The 23,176-nt window shown below is 39.7% G+C and overlaps 1 long non-coding RNA gene across 1 annotated transcript in view; it reads right to left on the bottom strand.

Annotated features, from left to right (window-relative positions):
• Nucleotides 1-1,153: 1,153 nt before the first annotated feature.
• LOC108446764 overlaps nt 1,154-23,176 on the bottom strand; it is a 38,669-nt gene continuing 16,646 nt past the window's right edge. Inside the window, exons 8-15 of the long non-coding RNA XR_001862064.1 lie at nt 23,000-23,173; nt 22,166-22,306; nt 16,747-20,865; nt 13,984-14,019; nt 13,026-13,709; nt 6,398-6,517; nt 3,416-5,347; nt 1,154-1,890 (exon numbers count right to left, since the gene is read on the bottom strand). This is a non-coding gene — a long non-coding RNA (uncharacterized LOC108446764). The remainder of the gene's footprint in view (nt 1,891-3,415; nt 5,348-6,397; nt 6,518-13,025; nt 13,710-13,983; nt 14,020-16,746; nt 20,866-22,165; nt 22,307-22,999; nt 23,174-23,176) is intronic.

The raw sequence follows: 23,176 nt of genomic DNA, 5'->3' as shown, positions 1-23,176 counted from the left end.
ATGACCCTACTCCCTGCTTTGCTGTCAGGGCTGAGTGAGTGCTTGGGTCATGTTCCAACCTCTGCTGCTCTGTGGCTTTTTCTTCTCTGGATTTCCTCTTTTCCTTTAAATCAAGTGGGATTCAATGTCATTGAACAATAAGGAATTTTTCAGTTCCCATATACGTCACATATACATATCACATATATATATATCACATACATATATCACATGTATACATCATATATAGATATCACATGTATATACCACAGATATATATCACATGTATATATCACATATAGATATCACATGTATATATCACATGTGTATATCACATATATATATCACATGTATACATCACATATAGATATCACAATGTGTATATCACGTATATATCATATGTATATATCACATGTATATATCACATATATATCACATATATATCACATGTATCTATCACATGTATCTATCACATGTATCTATCACACGTATATATCACACGTATATATCACACGTATATATCACATGTATATATCATGTGTATATATCACGTCTATATCATATGTATATATCACATGTATGTATCACATGTATAAATCACATATATATCACGTGTATATCACATATATATATCACATATAGATATCACATGTATATATCACATGTCTATATCACATGTATATATCACATATATCACATATATATCGCATGTCTATATCACATGTCTATATCACATATATATATCACATGTCTATATCACATGTATATATCACATATATATATCACATGTCTATATCACATGTATACATGTTCTTTCTGAGGTGATACTGACACTGCAGATGCTCTAGAAGGCAGATCTTTAAAGGATCTGCACTGAAGCTCTTCTCCAGCATGGATTTGGGAATCACTGAATCATTTAGGGTGGAAAAGCCCTCCCAGCCCATCCAGTCCAAGCTGTGCCTGATCCCCGCCTTGTCCCCAGCCCAGAGCACTGAGTGCCACCTCCAGCCCTTCCTTGGACACCTCCAGGGATGGGCACTCCAAACCTCATTTTTTTTTCCTGAGCCTGCCCTGGCCCAGCCTGAGGCCGTTCCCTCTCCTCCTGTCCCTGTTCCCTGCGAGCAGAGCCCGACCCCCCCCGCTGCCCCCTCCTGTCAGGGAGTTTTAGAGAGTGAAAAAGTTCCCCTGATTCTCCTTTTCTCCAGACCAGAGCTACCAGGCTCACTGGTTCACTTGTTAAACACCTCCTTTTTTTGTGGGAATCTAAAGTTCTGTCCGCATTTAAGTACAAAATTTGCCATTGTGAGAACAGAATTGCAAGAAATTTCTCCTGGTTGAATTATAAATGGAGTCAAACCCTGCAATCTCTATTCAAAAACACTATCAGTGACACTATCACCTTAGTGACTCCCTGATTTGACCCCATCCCTCTTTACCTCAGATTTCACCTGAAATTCCACCTGAAAACATAACTTGGAGTGTAGTAGGAGCTCACAACCATCTATTTGAGCAAAACAGGGATGAGATTTATCCCATGCTGCCATTTCTGCAGAAACTCCTGCCATAAGCAGGTTGCAGGATTAAAACCCCTTCCAGTTTGCAAAGCTTCTCCCTTAAAACCACATTTTCAGCAGTAAATGTGCTCTGATCTCAGCTTAACACACAGAAGCTGTTCTGGAATCAAACTTTCCCTTGTTATTATTACACATTTTTAGGTGTAAAGATGACAAAGCCTCCCCAGGCTACCTTGAACCTCCCCTTCTGCCCTCTGATGCCCCGGGCTGATGTTAGAAAGAGCAAATAGATTGCAACGGAGTGGGATGAACTCACACATTTGGTTTGTTGTTATCTCCAGGCCAGCACAGCTCAGTGTAATTCACCCAATTCTGTAATTTCTGCCCAAGAAACTCCCTGCAATGAGATTACAGGAGAACTGAAGGTCACTTCTGAACTGTGTCATCCAAAGGAAATTCAATGTATACTTGCACTATATTTATCTCCAGTGAATGTCGTGCAACAAATAGGATAAAGCAGAGGTGTGCAGTGGGCAGAGAGATAAAATTGAGAGTGAAGTGTTGGCTTGGGAGGGTTCATGGCAGGGAAAATCTCACCAAGCTATTGTATAAAGGATATTTCTTGAGATTCTAAACTGGTGAACAAGCTGAAGTTTAATGGAAAGGATTAGGCATTAGGCAGATCTGGGATGCTGGGGCTCAGTAAAGTCACCTGAACTCTTCATTTTTTTTAAGAGTCAGTTGTGTTTAAAGTAGATTTTTTTTGTTAGAAAATGAATTGTTGCACATAAACACGTGGGACAAAACTTAGCAAGCAAAAAGAGCTTCCAACCCTACACAAAAGTTACAGGACACTTACTAGAGGCAATGATCTTTTAACTGAGGGCTCCATGTCAGCCTTCCAGGCAGGCAGAGGGTTTAGTGTCCATTGGAGGAAGCAGAGAATTCCAAATACCTCAGCAAATGTCTGCTAAAATCAGGTTTTACCTGGAAATGTGCACTAAATGTGAAATAGCAATGGATTTTCTGTGTAATCAAATTGTGCTCCTATTAATACTTCTCATGAAACACATTTTACATCGAATCCCATTAGCTCTCCTTTTTTGCAGTTAATTTTTCCACATAACTCTTCTCCTCCTGTTGCAGAAAAAGCAGGGAACTATCACTGAGTTACAAATTCCATTTTTGTTTCCATCAGCTCATTATATAAATTATTCAGAACTGTTTTATAAAGTGGGGACTTCAGCTTCCTTTACAGAAAGAAGGAGAAAAGACAGTCCTAAAATGAAACAAAAAAAAGTAAAAACCCCCCATACATTTGATGCAACTTTAATTATCCTTTCCATTAAACTGCAGCCTGTTCACCAGTTTATGATCTCAAGAAATACTCTTTATACAATAGCTGTTACTCAGAATATTTTATACACTTACCACAATTACCATTCCAAGCCTCCTAACTCTCTCTCCCCAAAAGGAAAGAGGAAAGAAAACAACAAAGGAGCAATTCCCAAGGCACAATATTTCTTGTGGGCTTGAACTCTCAATTTGCATATTCATCTCCAACAATCAACATCTTCTGCCACCTCCACAGTTATCTTTGACAGCAAAACTTCCTCTGCAAGCCAGAAGCCACCACCTTGCACATTGCCAAATGAGGGATTTTAATCAAGGAATTCCAACCGGTGACATATTTCTTAATTATAAAATATTTCCAGTTCCTGTTTTGAAAATAATCAAAGGAGATTTCTAGTGTTTCCATCAAAACCCACACGCTCCTGAGGGCACAGGGAATGTCATATCAAGCACCAGGAAGAGTTTGGGAGCACTTTAACTTTTCTATCAATGTTCATTTGCCATAGCAAAATTCAAACACTGTGTTAGCAGCCAGCGGTCGTTTGGCAATCCAGGAAAAATTAATTCACCTTTTTTAGATGGAGATCTGCACCATGACAATAAGAATCACAGGTTTTCCTTTTCTTGATTTATTTAAATCAAGCGTCTACCAGTTGCTGAAAGGAAACAGGAATAAAAAGGAAGTTGTGATTAATTAGAAAGTCCTTTTGGACTGTTCAAGATCAGAGAGGCTTTGGGGTTTTCCTACTGGGATTACACCAAAGTTTAGTTGTGTTCACAGTCATTGATCTTGATTTTGGGGTCCAGCAGAGAATGACACAGAGATTGAATCTTCCTGCCTTGCCCTGGAGAAGGGGAAGCTGGAAACTTGTTGTAAAGTCACCATAAAGCAGCAAATTCGACAATTCTCAGAAGTTTAGTTAAGAGAGGAAATAGTAGAGCAAAATCAGGGTGGTTTGTTCCAAGAAAACAAATGTCAACAGGAAACTACCAGACAAGAATCTACCAGAAAGACAAATCCTGGAATAAATGCCTGGAACAGGGAAAGATGAGACACACAGGGAAAGATGAGGGAAGACGTTTAAAGGTAAAACAACAGATAAGATGTATCTGAAGGTCTTTCCTAACTCCATTTCTTGTTGTTTAGTGTAAATTCTACTTTTCAACTATAATTCAACAACACAGGAAGTGTTGTCCACTGTGAGACACAAACCTTGAAGATTAAACTCATTTAACTTCAGTGTAATTACTCACGTAAGGATCAGGTTTGTGCAGAGGGGTCTCCAGATCGGTGCAAGTGTCTGGGGAGCCAGGCAGAGGCTGAAATTCTGGGGCAAAAAAGGGGGCAAAGCAAGAGCTGGAAAAGGAGCGTGACAAGGGTGAAACTTTGGAAGTTAAGAAGTCAGTAAACACCCAGCACACATCAACAGAGTCATCCACATCAGAAGAAAATGTTCTGCCTTCTGAAGATGAGAATGGGAAGTCAAGAAGTCATCATTTTCATCTGGAACATCAAACAACAAACTGATTTTCTTTAGATAAAACCATGTTAACAGCTGGATTATTAATTATGAAGCAGATGTCAGCTGACAGCACATGTCAATAGTGTATTTAGAGAGGATTCCACTGATTGAAAATTAAATGTTTTATCTCCCCAAATAAAAGACACATAAAACAGATTCTAACAGTGTTGCAGGGGAATGAAGCAAGTTTAAAACACTGTATCTAGAAGTGGGTTTTTATAAGCTCTCATATTAAACTGCTCATAGATACCAGTACAATATTAATAATGGAAACATGCCTGAATCCTTTTAGTCAACATCACTCACTGCTTCGTGGGAATATGATAAAAGCTGTCAACAGAATTATATAAAGGAGTCAGGATTAGTGGTGTCTTTTTGTAAGCTGATAGCAAAGTTCCTACTGAACAAAGTTTTTTCATTTTATTTTCTGTCCATACTTGCTCAACTTTTCAGTAGCATAACAATGGGTGAACATCCAAATTATAATTTTCTCTTTGGTCCTTCCTCCAATAAACATGTTACAGCTTGGTTATTGTTTTCTTAAATATCCTTTTGCTTTGTTTTGCATTTATTGATTTGTTTTTAGGGGATGAATTGTGCTGTTCAGCAAGGCTCAGAGGCTGAAATATTTTATAGCTGTTATTCATTACTCTGAATTTCAATAATCTGCAGCACCTCCTTGTCCTTTAAAATATTGGCAGCATTCTGTGACTTTTATTAAAATATCTGTGATGCTTCTTTTTAATTTGTCAGACAAGGGATGGCACAGGTGGTAACGCAGAATAGGAGGATTCATCTGAAACAGAAATAACCTCCAAGGATATTACCCTGCTGTCTGTGTTTATTCAAATCCTACTGACTTTTGTGAGAACTCTGAGTGCCAGTCCAGGTTCTTTTCACCTCTCCAGCAGGCAAACAATGATTTTCATCTGCTCTGATAAATTCCCATCATTTCATTCCCAACTCGCTCAGGGATATCTGGAAGAAGTGAAAACACCCACTCAGTTAAAACCTGACTTAATAAATCAGAACATCCCAAATAACCTTGGAAGTTGAAACAGTGCCTATTCCTGTTCCCTCCACCAACCCCAACCCAGAGCTGAACAGATACCAGCCAAAGATGGGAACATCTCAGACAGGCCACAGCAGCCTGACCTAAAACAATAATTACTTGTTTGGAAAGCCGAAAAGCCAGCAGAAAGGCAGATTTTTCAGGTACATAAACATGTTCAGATTGACTTGGAAGCATTTGAAGCTGGGACAGAGGAGTCATCGGAGTACAAATAAATTAGAGTTCTCAGAATTCATATAAAAGCTCATCTCATCTTGCAGCCTGACAAAAACTGATCAAATCAAATAATTTTACTCAAGGAATAGCAACTGGAGGACAGCTGTCATCTCAATTAAAGGAACTCCTGTTGCCAGTCATGCCACATCACTCCTCTCTCGACCCCAATCCATCCACTTATGCAGTTATGAGTTAGAGACACTCCTTTAAGGTAATTCTGTCTTCTAACCCCATCTCTGCCTTCTGGGAATTTAGTTTTGTCCCATCAAACTCTGTTTCTTGTCTAACCAGCATGTCAGATAACCACCAGCCAAAACCTGGCAATCTTTGAGGAGCCCACAACAATTTGACCCTTTTTATATCTTCTTAATATACATTTGATCTTTACTTTTTTTTTCTTTAATATAGGAATGAAAATAAATTTCATAAAGGTGCAAAATGAAAGGACATGTTGAGAATTTGAAAAGTTTATCATGTAATAGAGGAATTCTAATAAAGGATTTGCCATGATAATAAATAAAATCCCATTTGGTTACACAGCTCTTCTGAAATTATTCGGTCCTTTGTTCACTTTGGTAAATAAATTTTTAGTACCATAAAAATCATAGAATATCCTGAGGGGGAAGAAACCCACAAGGGTTATTAAAGTCCAAAATTCTTTGTTATCATCAAGAATATGAATATCAGCATTATTCTGAGTGTGGTGGGATACACAATATTTGCAGCATATTTAATCCTACCTGGTTTAGCTCTACATCCTTAAATGAACACATCACAATTTTTGCCAGAGAAAGGTGTGATAGCCTTCCTTGTTAGACTCTTTCCCAAGGATTTCCTCTGGAATGTGGGAACTGTGAAATCTGTTGAAAGGAAAAAGGAAAATATGAAAAAAACTCCTCATTGGGATGATTTAAAACCTTCTCTTCACAAGATGTGTCTGGAACACAGAGATAATGAAGCCACACATCCTGATGAAACATCACAGAAGAGTCAAACATTTTATTGAACGTGAGGAGAGAAATGTGAGATGTTACAGTTTAAAACTCTCCCATTTTGCAATTTGTAAGTCTTTACGGCCAAGATTCATGCAAGCCAATTGCTACAATAATCACTTAATTCCTGGCTCCACAGAAATTAACTCCACAATCCAATGGCAGAGAGCAGAATCATTTTAATATTCTTGCAGTTATAGGATAGAGTGTCTTATTTAGATACAGATGCACTTTGAGCTACCTGCTCTTTCAAAATTGGGCTGGAAATTATAATAATTATACTGCACATTACTATTTTTCAACAGTTGGATGTTCTATCCTTATACAGAGATAAAGATATGTTCCAGACAGGGAAATCAACACATCAGAAGTGCATAAAACATAGGATCTCCTTCCAGTTAGGCAGCTAATAAAAGTAGCTTAATAATCCTTTGGAAGAAAAAATATCCTGATAGTTTCTAAAGTTCAAGTTCAAGACTTCATTTATGTACAATATTCTAACCAGGAATAGAAAAGGAAGGGATGTATCCTAGATAAAAATAGAAAGGGATAGGCACAGTCACTGTTTTTTACCTGGTATGCTATGCTAAGACAGAATAGCAAGAACAAAAAAGTTTGATTTTGATTAAAATTTGATTATCTGGTAATTTCTTCAAAAAATGCATTAAAGTTTCTCTCCTCTTTGAAAAAAATTCAAATACTGAGGAGCAGTTTTTAATACCGGACACCATTGTACAATGTCCATAGGAAACATCGTAATATTAAAGGAATTCTGGAGCATTTATTCTGGAGATCATCCTGGATGAGGATAGATTTCCTTTTACTTCCATCACACTTTTAATCTCAATTCTGTCAGACAAGAGGTACCAGCTGTCATCAGCCCTGAAATCAACCTCATTTTCAAACACACTGGAAGGTAAAGACGGAGGGCTTTGTAAAAGAGGTGATGTATAAAGAGACTTCAAGAAAGGAAACCATGGTGACTGAAACACAATAAAGAGATATAAAAAGCCAGATAAATAGAAACCACTGAATATTTCCAAAATCTGCTCAGCCCAATCAGAAATGGCTCTTCCCTCACCCAAACCAGCTGCATGATTCAGCCTACGAGAAAACAGAGGCACGAAGGAGCTCGAATAACAACCACTCCTCTTTTGTTCTGCAGGCTCTTTTCAATTCCTCTCCTTAAGTGATCAAATCATGCAGAAGATGCTCCCAGTCAGATCTGTGCTGTTAGCTGGGACCTGCACTAACATTTCAGCTGCTGGCTTGATAAGTACTGCGTGTTCTGCCACCTGCACATTTGACCTTTTGCAACCAAACTAGGCCAGGTTTTAAGCTCAGTAATTTAAGGGTGACATCTTGGACAAGTTCGAGGTGACGTTTGTTGTGAGGCTCTTCCCTTTGAAGATTCATGTGCATAAATTAGGCTTTGTAATTTCTAGCCCCTCAATCAAAAAGCAATTTGTTTTCACGAAGTTGAAATGGATGAGATTTAACTCATTAGGATTTCGACTGATCCTGGTGGCATGTTATGGAACATGAGGGCTCAAGGAAGGGACCTCGATTTTCTGGCCTTAGTCATGACAATAAATTGTGGAACAGAGCTGGTAAAGGTACCAGACTTTTATCTCAAGAGTGTTTTACAAATACAGCAGATCCCTTAGACTGTTTACTAAAATCATAAGAACAATTTACTTTAGTGCCAAACCTACCAGAGCCCCAGCTCTAAATCTGTAGAATTTCTGGTTTGATCAATTTTTGGGAATTTCTTCTCAACATCCATTTAATAATTACAGCCACCTCCTCCTACTGCTCTGTAGCATCCTATTTTTATCACTTGCTTCCCAAGATATTCTTTGCTAGATCCATATAGTTTCTTCTTTTTCCTGTTTACGCTGTTACTTTTTAAAGCATTCCTTGATTTCAGGAATGTGTTTCTTCCCTGTTACTGTTCAACAGCTCCAACATTCGCTGATGTTTCACAGCATTTTCCTTATTCTGCTGCTCTGGGCTATTTTCCTGTAGCACAAGTCTCACACTTAAGAAAAAGAAAGTCTTTTTGATTTCAGGCAGGATCAGAGGAAGTGTCCCTCACAGTCCTTAACTGATCATCAGAGCAAAATATTTTGGGATAAAGGTTTCTCTCCAAATAAAAACACTCTAGAATTTCTTGTTGGCTGCATCTCTTCAGAGGCTTTACTGAATTTGTTACAGGTTTGCATTTTGTATTTTCACAAAAAACCAACAGTTTCTGTACCACCCTCTTTCCCAAGGATTTCCTCTGGAATGTGGGAACTGTGAAATCTGTTGAAAGGAAAAAGGAAAATATGAAAAAAACTCCTCATTGGGATGATTTAAAACCTTCTCTTCACAAGATGTGTCTGGAACACAGAGATAATGAAGCCACACATCCTGATGAAACATCACAGAAGAGTCAAACATTTTATTGAACGTGAGGAGAGAAATGTGAGATGTTACAGTTTAAAACTCTCCCATATTGCAATTTGTAAGTCTTTACGGCCAAGATTCATGCAAGCCAATTGCTACAATAATCACTTAATTCCTGGCTCCACAGAAATTAACTCCACAATCCAATGGCAGAGAGCAGAATCATTTTAATATTCTTGCAGTTATAGGATAGAGTGTCTTATTTAGATACAGATGCACTTTGAGCTACCTGCTCTTTCAAAATTGGGCTGGAAATTATAATAATTATACTGCACATTACTATTTTTCAACAGTTGGATGTTCTATCCTTATACAGAGATAAAGATATGTTCCAGACAGGGAAATCAACACATCAGAAGTGCATAAAACAAAGGATCTCCTTCCAGTTAGGCAGCTAATAAAAGTAGCTTAATAATCCTTTGGAAGAAAAAATATCCTGATAGTTTCTAAAGTTCAAGTTCAAGACTTCATTTATGTACAATATTCTAACCAGGAATAGAAAAGGAAGGGATGTATCCTAGATAAAAATAGAAAGGGATAGGCACAGTCACTGTTTTTTACCTGGTATGCTATGCTAAGACAGAATAGCAAGAACAAAAAAGTTTGATTTTGATTAAAATTTGATTATCTGGTAATTTCTTCAAAAAATGCATTAAAGTTTCTCTCCTCTTTGAAAAAAATTCAAATACTGAGGAGCAGTTTTTAATACCGGACACCATTGTACAATGTCCATAGGAAACATCGTAATATTAAAGGAATTCTGGAGCATTTATTCTGGAGATCATCCTGGATGAGGATAGATTTCCTTTTACTTCCATCACACTTTTAATCTCAATTCTGTCAGACAAGAGGTACCAGCTGTCATCAGCCCTGAAATGACCAACCTCATTTTCAAACACACTGGAAGGTAAAGACGGAGGGCTTTGTAAAAGAGGTGATGTATAAAGAGACTTCAAGAAAGGAAACCATGGTGACTGAAACACAATAAAGAGATATAAAAAAAAAAGCCAGATAAATAGAAACCACTGAATATTTCCAAAATCTGCTCAGCCCAATCAGAAATGGCTCTTCCCTCACCCAAACCAGCTGCATGATTCAGCCTACGAGAAAACAGAGGCACGAAGGAGCTCGAATAACAACCACTCCTCTTTTGTTCTGCAGGCTCTTTTCAATTCCTCTCCTTAAGTGATCAAATCATGCAGAAGATGCTCCCAGTCAGATCTGTGCTGTTAGCTGGGACCTGCACTAACATTTCAGCTGCTGGCTTGATAAGTACTGCGTGTTCTGCCACCTGCACATTTGACCTTTTGCAACCAAACTAGGCCAGGTTTTAAGCTCAGTAATTTAAGGGTGACATCTTGGACAAGTTCGAGGTGACGTTTGTTGTGAGGCTCTTCCCTTTGAAGATTCATGTGCATAAATTAGGCTTTGTAATTTCTAGCCCCTCAATCAAAAAGCAATTTGTTTTCACGAAGTTGAAATGGATGAGATTTAACTCATTAGGATTTCGACTGATCCTGGTGGCATGTTATGGAACATGAGGGCTCAAGGAAGGGACCTCGATTTTCTGGCCTTAGTCATGACAATAAATTGTGGAACAGAGCTGGTAAAGGTACCAGACTTTTATCTCAAGAGTGTTTTACAAATACAGCAGATCCCTTAGACTGTTTACTAAAATCATAAGAACAATTTACTTTAGTGCCAAACCTACCAGAGCCCCAGCTCTAAATCTGTAGAATTTCTGGTTTGATCAATTTTTGGGAATTTCTTCTCAACATCCATTTAATAATTACAGCCACCTCCTCCTACTGCTCTGTAGCATCCTATTTTTATCACTTGCTTCCCAAGATATTCTTTGCTAGATCCATATAGTTTCTTCTTTTTCCTGTTTACGCTGTTACTTTTTAAAGCATTCCTTGATTTCAGGAATGTGTTTCTTCCCTGTTACTGTTCAACAGCTCCAACATTCGCTGATGTTTCACAGCATTTTCCTTATTCTGCTGCTCTGGGCTATTTTCCTGTAGCACAAGTCTCACACAAGAAAAAGAAAGTCTTTTTGATTTCAGGCAGGATCAGAGGAAGTGTCCCTCACAGTCCTTAACTGATCATCAGAGCAAAATATTTTGGGATAAAGGTTTCTCTCCAAATAAAAACACTCTAGAATTTCTTGTTGGCTGCATCTCTTCAGAGGCTTTACTGAATTTGTTACAGGTTTGCATTTTGTATTTTCACAAAAAACCAACAGTTTCTGTACCACCATCTTCTGTAAGATCAGTGATCAAGGGTTTGAAATTTGGCTGTTAAACAAAATATGGAAAAGCCTGGCTTGAGACAGAAAGGAAAAAATAAAGATAAAACATCTGATTGCTCTAAAAATTCATTGTTCAGCTCTGTTTACAATGCCTGAGTCAGGTGTTATCAGAATGCTGCTTGTGCCATCTATTTCCAGTGTGTTCAATAGGAAGTTCAGGAGAGTGGGAGTGACATTTGAGCTTTTAATCTCAAAACCCTCAGAAGTTCTTTAAAACTTGACAAATGAGGTTATTACAAAGCAACTTTAATATCAAGCAAGGTTTTCCTCACATTCTTTTTCTCGACACGGTAAGGTTTTTAAACATACTTAAGTTTTTCCAGTCATACAGATGTGAAATGAATTGGGTTTAGAGATATTTTGTGTATTTTTCAACTCTCCATGAGTCCTTGAAGAGTATTTTCCTAAGGAAAAAAAGCTCCAAGAAAAAGCTGTTCAGATGCTAAGTCATCTACTGAAGTTTAAGGAAATAAAAGAAATCATCCTACTGAATGTTTCCTTCAGCTGAAGTAACCTTCATTTTGGAAAGAAAAAGGTTAAACATTGACATACAAGATACTTTTTGGAAGCAAATTAGAAGAACTGGAAAACCACACAAAACAAATCATGGGGGTTTTTAGGGCAGAGAAGTTTTCTGGATCTGTACAGGGTAAAACACATCCTTGTAATGTCAAACTTCCTGTTCCATCCCAGTGGGAATTAGCATTTCATATAGAGATCACGGCCAAGTTAAAGGAGACCCTGAATCCCTACTTGGAGTTTTCTCTCCGAACTGTTTCATGCCCCACAAAGCTTTGACTTCAGGAGGATTCCCTGGGTTTGATTTTTAGCAGGTTTCCAGGCCACACTTCCCTGCTGAGATGCAGGAAAGCTGGTGGTGTCTTGTTTGCTTGGCTCAGTAGAAACCTCCCTGGCAAGGGAGACGTGGGTAAGGAGCTCACAAATCTCCACCATCAACTCCCCGACTAACAGAGGAAGTGTCATTGTTACGGAAAAGAGGAATAAGTCACCCTCCTGCTGAGAACGCAGCATTTGCATGGTTTGCCATTTCCATTTGAGTCGGTGTGGTTAAACTCCCCGGTAGGATGGTCAGGGAGTTTTGTCAGGAGCTGCTTTATCTGCCAAAGTCAAAGTCATTATCAACTCTGAAGTCTGTTGCTGCTTGTTGCACCAAGGATTCTATTTCAGATTCCTGACTGAATCCAAACCCTTAGTTAAAAAAAAAAAACAAAGTGCTCTTGTCTACTCTGGAAAAAATATTCCTTAACTTTTGGAGGACATGCTCTCAAATGGTTGCAATATCAAATAATCCTGGCATAACACATCTGCTTTCCAAAGGATGCCCTGAGTGATCAGATACAAATTATCTGGAGGGATTATTTTGTGAACTGACTTGCCTGAGCTTTTAAAGCAGATGAACTTTTCATACAGGTGTAGTGACTCCGAATTTAACACATTTTAACAATCTTATTTTACCATCAGATTGGCAAAGACATCTTGGGCTTCTCCTGGATTCTACAAGAAACAGATTCAGGAACCTGCGAGACAAAATTAGGAATAACAGAGCACAAACACCCTGTTTTCACTCAGGATTTGGAAACTTTGATACTTTACCTTCTCCAGTGTCTCAAATTATTCAGTAGAACAGACTTTGTTGTTCAGCAAACCAGATGGGTCACTCCAATTGCACCCTGGGGATTGGTAGAAGGCAAAGAGCTTTGGCTGATCAAACATGTATTTACACATGACCTGGTACATAGGTTTTACTTATGATAAGTGCAAACTTTTTCCTATGAATTCACCTTGCCCTTAAAATTCAGAAAGATTTCTTTTTCTACTAGGATAATAAAACGGTGTTATCATAGTTTTAATAAAATTACTTTCTGCCATGGTGAGCAATGAAAAAAGGAACCAGAACCTGTGATGATCAGGTAGATTTTCCTGACATCCTGGTGGGAGTGCACAAAGCCTCCAAACCAGGTTTCTATTTAAAGATAACATTTTTCACCATGGCCAAGCACTGCCAAGTAAATTTTGCAAAATACCCAGGAAATAAAGTGGCACAAGTGGAAAGGCTACAAGGCTCCATAAATCTGGGAGCAGGAGGTGGCTGAAAGGTTTTTTCCTTTATATATTTCCTTGGCGCCAATTATTGACCACCATTAGGGATAAAATGCTGGAGAACTCGTGCCTTTGGTGTGCCCCAGCCCACAGAGCACACAAATAAGGGTAATGTCCACACTGGGGTGAGGCTGAAGGCAGGAGGAGATGGAGATTCTTCTCTTTTATGGCTTTTCACTGTGGAGAGAAGAAAAATGAAATTACTCTTACGAAGGAAATGAGGAAGAATCCTCACAGCACAATGAAACCACAGTGTCTGATTATCTTAAATGAATTGCAGCATGGGAAATTCCATCAAAGCCCTGTATTAGGAATTTTTTAAATATTGCAAATTGCTGCAAATTAATTTCTCCAGTGGCTGCCAAAATCATCCAAACCCATCTAACAGTGCTACAGTTGTAAGAAACTATTTGGAAAAATGTTTTGCTGACGTTAGCTTGTTAACACTCACCAAATCTGATCTGTCAAATTCAAGCTGTTCCAAATACTGGAACAAAGAGATGAGAGAAGAAAGTTATCACAAGATGGAGAAGAGAAACTCAAACCTGGTAAATAATCAAAGAAAGAAAAGTGACTAAAAGTGTGACGTTCTATATTTGTGTTTTTCCTTTTGAGGGATTAGGGCTAAAGGATGAAAATGGTGTGATTTATACCTTATAAAGGGGAAAGAATTTCTCTTTGCTTTATTTAGACAATAAAACCAATAGAAACCAGGAGAGCAATTGATGTCACCAAAAGTTTTTGTCTAGAAAAAGTTGAAAAGGAAGGAGGAGGACTGGCAGGAAACTTTGTTCTTTGAGTTTATGCTCTTTTTAACCAAAGTAGGTTTGCTGATCTTTGTGTGGTTATTTCTGGTGCTGTGAAGTGATTTAAATATGATGGCATTTCTCATCTTTGCAACAGGGGAGGATTCATTTGACAGGTTCAGGACTGGATGTAGATGGATGTATAGGAACTAGACCTATTTTTGTCATAATTCAGAGTATTTGAAGACCCAATTCAGTAGCCCGGAGGTGGTTTAGTGACATTTAAAATCCAATTATCCTCCTAATCCATTGCTCTCATATTTCTGATCAACCTCTACCTTTGTCTTGTCTTTAGCATATATTCAGTCCTAGAAATCCAAGGGTTAATTGACTTCCTTTAATTTGAGTGCACATAACATATATATATTTATTTTGCTTCATCTAGTGCATTACTTCTCATTCAGTTTAATTCACAACTTGAAAATTAGTACTTACTACTTTTATTTACTGTTAACATTGCCAATAAATAATAAATGTTGCTACAGAGTAGAAGTTGTGGCTGCTTTCCACATAGATCACCTTTTTAACTAAAAACAAAGTCTTTGATCTTCCAATGATATTACAGAGTTGTCACTGAGCTTTTCTAGGCGAGGGCTCTCTGGTTTTCCAAAGAAAAAAATTAAATTCTGGATGAAAGTCACTAAAATTTAAAATGAATTGAGAATGCTGCCGTGTTTTCAGTTCTTGACACTAATGATGGCTTTTAAGCAATTGTGCTCCTCACTTAACACCGGGATATTGTGCAAGTCTGTAAGATATTTCATTCCTCCTTAGTTATACTGCAAATGTTTCCTAGCAACATGGTACTGGGAAGCTCCAAATAAAAGATTAAACCTTCCTGGGATCACAGAAATGCTCTCCCAGTGTCTTCCCATCCATGTTCCACAGGCAAAGCAGCAAATTCCGACCTTGATCTTCCCAACCTTGTCCTGTGACCGGGCAGTTTGGAAGATTTTTGTGCAGACCATTGGATGCAACTGATGGATATTTGGGATGGAACTCCCACAGCCACACAGGATTTGTCTGTAAACTCTCAGCACTGGCTGATCCTCCACTCTGGGCTGGAGTCTCTGTTCCACTGGGTTCATTCTTGGATTTTCCTGGGTGATGGTGGCAGGATTTCAGCACTGCACTTGTACATACTAAATGGATCTGCAGTGTTTGCCATGGTGTCTCTACAGCTGGTTACTCCCTGTCTGCCTTTGGCACAGGAGGCTTTTATTTCCTCACTGATGCTCAACTGCTTGTTTTGATTCCTGGGAACTTGTGTAGCAAACATTGCACTCCCCCACAATCCCGAATAGACTGGGTCTGTATGAGACTGTCTGTGGGATGATATTTACTTTAGAGGTGGTTATAAATAAAAAAGTCAGGTTTTTTTTTTTTTATTTTCATGATCCGTAGATGTATTTAACAGTGTATATTCTGCAGAACAGAATCTCTTAGCTGTAGCTGCTGGCTTGGGATTGCTTTTGCTTTCCTCAAAGGATGCTGCAGGGATCAGACAATTTCACAGCAGTCACTCCACAACCTTAACTCTTTTTACTCTTCTATTATTCTGGTCATTAGGAATATGTGAACTTCATTCCAAACTCTGACTGTATTCAGGAATATGGCAGCAGCAACCCCAAGTCCCTCGAGGTGAGGGAGGAGAGGACAGTTTGGAATTTCCAGCAGCAATTTTTGATTCCAGACAGGAAACTCCGGGCACTCCACTGCTACCTGCAGTTCCTGCCTTCAAGGAGAGGAGGGAGCACAGAAACTTTCAGCTCAGCAACTTCTCATTCTCCAGTTCTGGAAGAGCCCATTTGCTTCTGACGGATGAGCCTAAATGGAGCAGAAGGGGCTGCGCCCTCAGGAAAAGGTCGGGACGTGCAGTCAGTGGGGAAGTCAGCCAGCAGTTCCTGGAGGATCCTGCTGTTCAGTGCTCTTTGCATTACTGGAGCACAAGATTCCCACTTCAGGCAGTTCAAAGACCCTGCTGCACGAAGCCTGAGACAGAGGAAAAACTGGAGAGGTGAAGGAGAGGTGGGAGGAGAGACAAGCTCTTCCCAGAGAACCTCTCCAGGGCCACCCTGATGTGGAACCTGCTGCATAAACTCAGAGCCTTGATCAGAGGAATTCTTGAGTCACAGGAATAGGATGCCATGGGATAAACCAAAATCTCCATTTCTATTGCAGAGCAGAATTCAGTGAAAAAGCAGGAATTTTCACAAGAAGCAGCAGGTTGGAAGACAAACACTTGTCTTAAGTTTATGTCCTGGAAAACTCTGGATAGGGTTTAATGAGCTCCCCTGGCTGCCACAGCTGCACTTCACCAAAGAGATTTTAAGGAAGAGTGGCTGTTACCTCACTTTCTCCCAGTTAAAAAGAATCTGAACAGATTCATCCTATTTCATTGAACCTACCACAGCTTGAAAAGAAAACAGTTGGTCTATGAAAATGTTGATGGATCAGTAGAAAGAACAGAAGACTTTGGAAGTTTCTTGAATTAGCCTTTGAAAAGGCAGCCAATTTTCATCTTCCTTCATCCAGAAACATATGGATGGTTCTGCAAGCAAAAAAAACCCCAATTAATCTTGGTCTGTTTAGGGTATGAGATCCAAATGGGCTGAGATTGAGTCCTCTGAAATCTGGCTCATCAGGGATGAAACCTGAGGTTTTACTCTTTGGAAAACTTGCCATCTTGGGAGAGCTGGTATATTCCAGGTGTGCTGTTAAAAGGTAGGATGCAGAGAGGTTTTAATCAAACTATGATTCATTAAACAATAATCCTGGAGACTTGTTTTCTGTGTTTGTCATCAAAATTAGAGGCATGGATGGAGGGGGATGTTTGAAGTATTGGTGAATTTTCCGGTACAAAATTGAGGGGTTTATTTTAATTAAAACCAAAGTTCCTTTTTCATCAGATAAAATTACCTGAAGTGAATTTCTAAAATTCCCATTTTTTTACCTCAACATCCCAAGGCAGGCTTGTTCTGGGGATTGAAATTCATGACAAATGTGGAAATTGGCACTTTAGAGTGTGCCTGAAGCTGATTATCCATAAGATGATGTAGGACCTGCTGTACAAGGACATCACCTCATCACTGGGCTGCTCTGGGAAGTTTTACAGCAGTTTGATTTCATGGGAACTTTCATCCCATGTCTCCTGAATATCAAAATACATGTTGGGCTGTAAATAGATCTCAGTTTTGGATGTAAGTATTTAAACCCCTCAAGGCTGAGTTAATAAGTTAGAGAAGCTCATTCAAGGGAGAAGAAAGAGCCTACTTAGGCTGTCAATACAATTCACAAAATGAATTTTTTTGCTCTGTCAAGGGAATGTTGGAGTCAATATCTGCTGCACAGAAAATGTCAAACACTATAGGAGCACAGAGCTGCCTTTCTTGCACCATTGTTTTCAGAAAGGTGGCAACTCTGTTGCTTTTAAAATGACACCCACAGTTTGGAAGTTTGTTAACTTTTGTATTGAACAGCGGGGAAATTTAAGAATTTTTTCTTCTCCCCATTTTTATTTTTTCCCCCAGAGCATGGGCACATTGCCAAAAGAGCAAGGGTGTTCTGTGGTTGATACGAAAAAGACTGAAGCACCCAAAAGAAGAAATGACCTGAAAATGCAGGATGAATTTCCACAGGTAGCAAAGGGCTCAGGCTGCAGCACCACGCCCCTGATTCATGGTACCCTCACGGGGGAGAACGGATGGTGCTGGTGCATTGGAAGGACACTAGTGATGCAGAAATCACACCTGCCTGCAGAGGTGCACACGTCTCTGACTCCTAAACATCACACTTGTCAGGGATGAATGACAGAGGGAGAGGACTTTTAACTGGGAATAAAGCAAGCCAGAGCTGTAATAGGCTCCTGTCCTTGTGGAGGCCTTAAATTCATTATTTCCTGAGATGACAAAGAGGAGGTGACAGAGATGAGCTGCCTCTCCTAAGCCAGGGCAGAACTGTGCTCTGCTGAACACCTCTGGCAGCTTAGGGAGGAGCACATTTGTCTGGGATTTTGGAGTCCACAACCCTCTTTGGAAGAAGCTTGGGACAGCCTGAGTGGGATGCAAGCGTGCCTTGGGTGACACAAGCACCTCAGGAAATCTCTCCATGCACTGCAGTGGCACAAAACTGCCTCCAGCTTCAAGATAGAGTAAGAAATGTGTTCTTTCTGCTCTGTACCAAGGTCCCCTGTTTGCAGGAGCTCCTCTTTAGCCCAGCAGCACCTGCAGCTCCAGTGAGGGCCCATCCATGAGCACCAGGCATGGACAGAGCTGTGGAAAGGTCTGGAAAGAGTCAAACACCCAATTTTTGTTGTAATACATTTTCTCTTTCAAACTTCATCCCAGTAATTAGCAAAATCCAGAGTCTTCCCTGTTAGGATATCCTGGATTGGCAGACTGTGTAAGATTTTGGGTAAATCATTTTTACCTCAGAAAATAACCAGTTGCATGTTCCAAACGCCTGCTATGGCTTTTGGGAAGGTCTGTGGCATTTCTTTCAGAGCTGGATACAGACACTTAATGACAGTTTGTCCTGGGAATAATGGCAGGTCTGTAGATCTGGAGAGCTGGGATCATCTATCACCTTCCTTTAAGGAATTCATTCTTGCTCTTTATGGTCCAAAGATTTATCCTGTGCATGTTCAGCACCGTGCTCTTATTTCTGCCCAGTCCTTCCAAGTGCTGCAGAATGTGAATCCTAAAGGCAGTACTTAACATAACTGGAATTAATCCACACTCACTCTGGGCTTTTTTCTCCACACTTGCTAGGATTGTGCCATTAGAATTTTTCTTTCCTGGAAATCTGGTCTTAAACTGTCTCCTGGAGTCAGAGAGGATCTGAAAGCCAGTGCAAGACTCTTTTTTCTCAGAAAGACAGTAAATTTCTGACGTTCCTCTCCTGCCTAACTCCTTCCAGTCCATCAGATATCACAAACATTCCTCATGTGCTTTTCTTCATCTTTTCCTCTTCTCTTCCCCACAAAAAGCTGTAAGAGCCAGTCCTGCAGACCAATTATCTGTCTCACTAAATTACACTGATCATTTGGTGCCTGGGTGTGCTCTCGGTTCACAAGGAGTGTGAGGTAATTGGGTTTAATTTAAAGCCAGGACTTTAGGTCAGGCTGCATTACCTCATCCTTGTCTGGAGCAGGGCTGTGCACATGAGCTGTTAGTGCAGAGCAGCTGGTGCTGGACACCTGAGCTGAGGTTTAACTCGCCTGCTCCCTGCTCAGAGGCCACAGGATCACTCCATGCCCATCAACGCCTGGTGGCAACAATGCCACTGAATTTTGCACAGTGCCAGGAACAGTCACAGTTTTATCTGACTTCCCCTACCCAGCTCAAGATTTTCCACTATGGCTCATCCACCTCCTTCAGCAAATTTTGCCTGGTCCTTAAGAAAATGAACAAGACCAACAGGGGGGGAAGTCCACCCTCACCTGGCCAGGTAGCAAAAGCAGCTGCAGTTTTCCCATTTGGACAGTAGAAGAGAGAAGAGGAAAATTATTTTTAAACTAGGCTTAGTACACACTTTTTTAAACTTTATTTAAGGTTTTCAGCTTTTGGATCCAGGAGAACAAAATAGGAACCAATATTTTTCATCTTTACCTTTCTAGGGAGAAGCCTTCAAGGATATGTGAAATTACTGGAATTCTTAGTTCAGCTCAAACTGGTTTGATGCCTGTAACCCCACAGATCACCCTCTCTGGGCAGAACCAGGAGCAAGGATTTCATCAGCCTGGGTGCATTTCATTTTCCTCAGGTGACTCTTGGCTGTCAGTCACTGAGGCACTGCCTCAATCGGGAATTCTTTGATCCAGGCTAAATCCCAGCAAGTAAAATAGCCTTTACAGGAGTCTTCTTCTGTGTGAACAGCAAAATCTTGTGGTTTGGGCTTGAAAAATTCACTGTGAGGTTTGGCATTCTTTGCATACAGCAGATCCACAGCTGGATGTTATATCCACAGATAAATGACTTTATTTTCATTTATAGTTTCTCTTTTGAGACAGGACTTCAAACTATGGCCCACGGTACTTTTCTTACTGTGATATAATTTATGTGATTCCAGCATTTTACATAAATAAATTGTAAAAATGTTCCTTAAAGCAAGATGCCATATACTGAGATAAGTATATGAGGTCTGAAAGAAATGAAAACTCTGACTTTCAAAGCCATACTCTGGTGGGCTGACATTTAACTTTAATTTTCTGCAAGTCAGTCAAAAATATGGACTCCAGATCCCATGGAAGGGGCAGGCAAGAACTTACGAGAGGGTCAAATAGCAATAGTTGCCAATAGTAAAATTTATATTAATATTTGCCCTCTCCAGCTCCTCCAGGCAAAGATCTCTCCAGTGAAGTCTATTTGAATTATATAGAGAAAGAACATGATTATTACAATCTAGAGAAACAGGTTAACATAAAATCACGAAGAGCTGTACTTACCCAGGAGAGAAGATAATGATCCTTTTCTTAAAAAAATACCTAAAAACTGCAACTTAGTTTTGAAATATTACAATAACTTCACCTATTTGAAGGAAAAAAAAAAAAGGAAGAAATGGTATAAAACTATTAAATTGTGAATTTTGAAACAACAGGGAAAAGCAACAACTTATTCACTCAAAGCCAGATAGAAAAAAAATTAACAAAAAAACCCCAACAACTTCTTACCTTTTAAAAACAGAGCTCTGCCTCCCCACATGAAGATATCCACAAGCTCCTCTTTCTGCTCCTTCTCTTCCACCTCCCCCAAAGTCCTCAGTGCCACCCTCCCCACCCCCAGCATCTGACACCTGCCTCCTCCCACCCCATCCCCGGCTCCATCCCGCATCCTGCTGCTCCCCTCAGCAGGGCCACGTTCCCTCGGCAGTGCCTGCAAGTCTCTTTCTCTGTAATTAACTTTAGTGCTGGAGGAATCGCCTGGAGCAATTAAAATTAGGAAATCAAACAGAGCAGTCCTCCAGATAACATTTACCAGTCTCCAGCCGAGTGAGAATGTCAATATGGCTTGATGGGGGTTCGTTTGGAGCAGAGGAAATGAGTTGAAAATCACAGAAAACCCCTGATGTTACCACAGCAAAACAATCTCTGAATGCACCCAGCAGAAGCAAATAAATCATGAGACGTGGCCTTTCTAAAGGTCACAAAATAACAAGTGGTTCAAGATTAATTGGTATTGGCACATCTATTGTAAAGAGAGGGGGAAAGTGATCAATGATCAAACGACACAAAGAGTCCCAGAAAATGCATCCATCATAAAATAATGGCAAGGTTGAGGGAGTGACCTCTGGTGTGAGGAGATGAATGCGAGAGTGGGGAGGAAAAGAATTATTGGAAATCGTGGGTTTAGGTTGGAAAATGGTGAGAGGGTTTTCTGGTGAAAATAATATGTAAAAAGAGCTCAGTTCAGTGGAGAGACAGAGTGTTAGTGAAAGGGAAAATGAAAGTTAAAACTTCCAAATCCTAGCAAACCTGAAGTGTTCAAAAAAACTCCTTTGGAATGCAGGGATAAAGAGAAAATACCAGCTAAGAATCATTATCCAGTGAAGGCAGATTCTGATACATAAGTGGGATTGATTGTTCACATTTAAAAAATAAAAAAATAAATAAAATGCATTTCCATGGAACTTTGAGAACTTTGGTTTTGGTTTTTGGTTTTTTGGGGTTTTGTTTTTTTTTTTCTGTTTGGCTTTTTATTAATTTTGCATTTAATGATGATCCTTTACAGTGCCAGGGAATGTGAGCCCCTGAGTGGTTGCTGGTGAATCCTTATGGCAGTGAAGTCACAGCTGAATGATAAAATCCCCTGGGATTCCACATTTACTCACACAGAATCCCAGGATGGTTGAAGCTGGGATGGACTCTGGAGGTTCCAGCAGCTCGTGAGGAGATTTCCCTGCAAGTGACACAGTGAAAACTTCTCCAGGCTGAGTTCTGCTCCCAGGTATCCAAGTGAGTAAAACCAAAACCTGTAGGAAACACATTTTGTTGTGAAGAGGGAAATTTGCACTTTAGGAAGTTTTCAAAGGGTGGTCTAAGTTTCTGTACTAAATTCCACCATCCCACAGCACTCACAAATATAACCCTGTCACTCCTGAAGGCATTTTCAGGAACTCCTTATGGGTCTTTAAGCCCTTTGACTGAGTAACTTTTAAAGCAGCCTGAGGTTTTAATCCCACCATTGTAAAAGGAAAGTATATACTTGGAAAATAAATAGATGGAGCTTGGAGCACCATGGTCTAGTGGGAGGTGTCCCTGCAGGATTTGGGATGATCTTTAAGGTCTATTCCACCCCAAACTATTCTGTGATTCTATAATAGCACTATTAGGATACTTATCCCAATCAGGCAGCTAATTCCCTCCTTCAGTCTTAATTAAGTTAGAAATAGACATTTTATAAAACACCAAACCAAAAGAAAGTCACAAACCAACCAATCAACCAAGCAAATGAACCAGATAAGAAACCACTTCTGTGGTTTTCTCTGATCACTGAGGAACATTTTCAGAAAATTTAGTCAGAGTGTTAAAAAGCCCAAACACCTGAGATGCGAATGACTGAGTGATATCCCATTCGTGCTTTGATCAATAAACACCTGTGCAACCTTCAGGAAAATCATGACTTGGTTCTGATATCATTTTTGAGGTAAGTTGCTCATACTTACAGAAAACCTGAAGACATGAATGAAAATGTTAAGCTGGGTTTTCCTCACAATGTGTGGAGCTGATGGGGGTGGGAATCTCAGGACAGGCATTTCCAGTTCCTGCAAGGGGCTGCTCAGATAATCACACGGAGCCAGCACGGGAATTCCTCTTCACTGAGCTATCGGTGTGCACCTCTG

This window comes from Corvus brachyrhynchos, unplaced genomic scaffold (genome assembly GCF_000691975.1).
Source record: "Corvus brachyrhynchos isolate BGI_N302 unplaced genomic scaffold, ASM69197v1 scaffold544, whole genome shotgun sequence".
Lineage (NCBI taxonomy): Eukaryota > Metazoa > Chordata > Aves > Passeriformes > Corvidae > Corvus > Corvus brachyrhynchos.
Note: the sequence above shows the minus strand (reverse complement) of the source record. Positions and strands in the feature narration are given on the sequence as shown.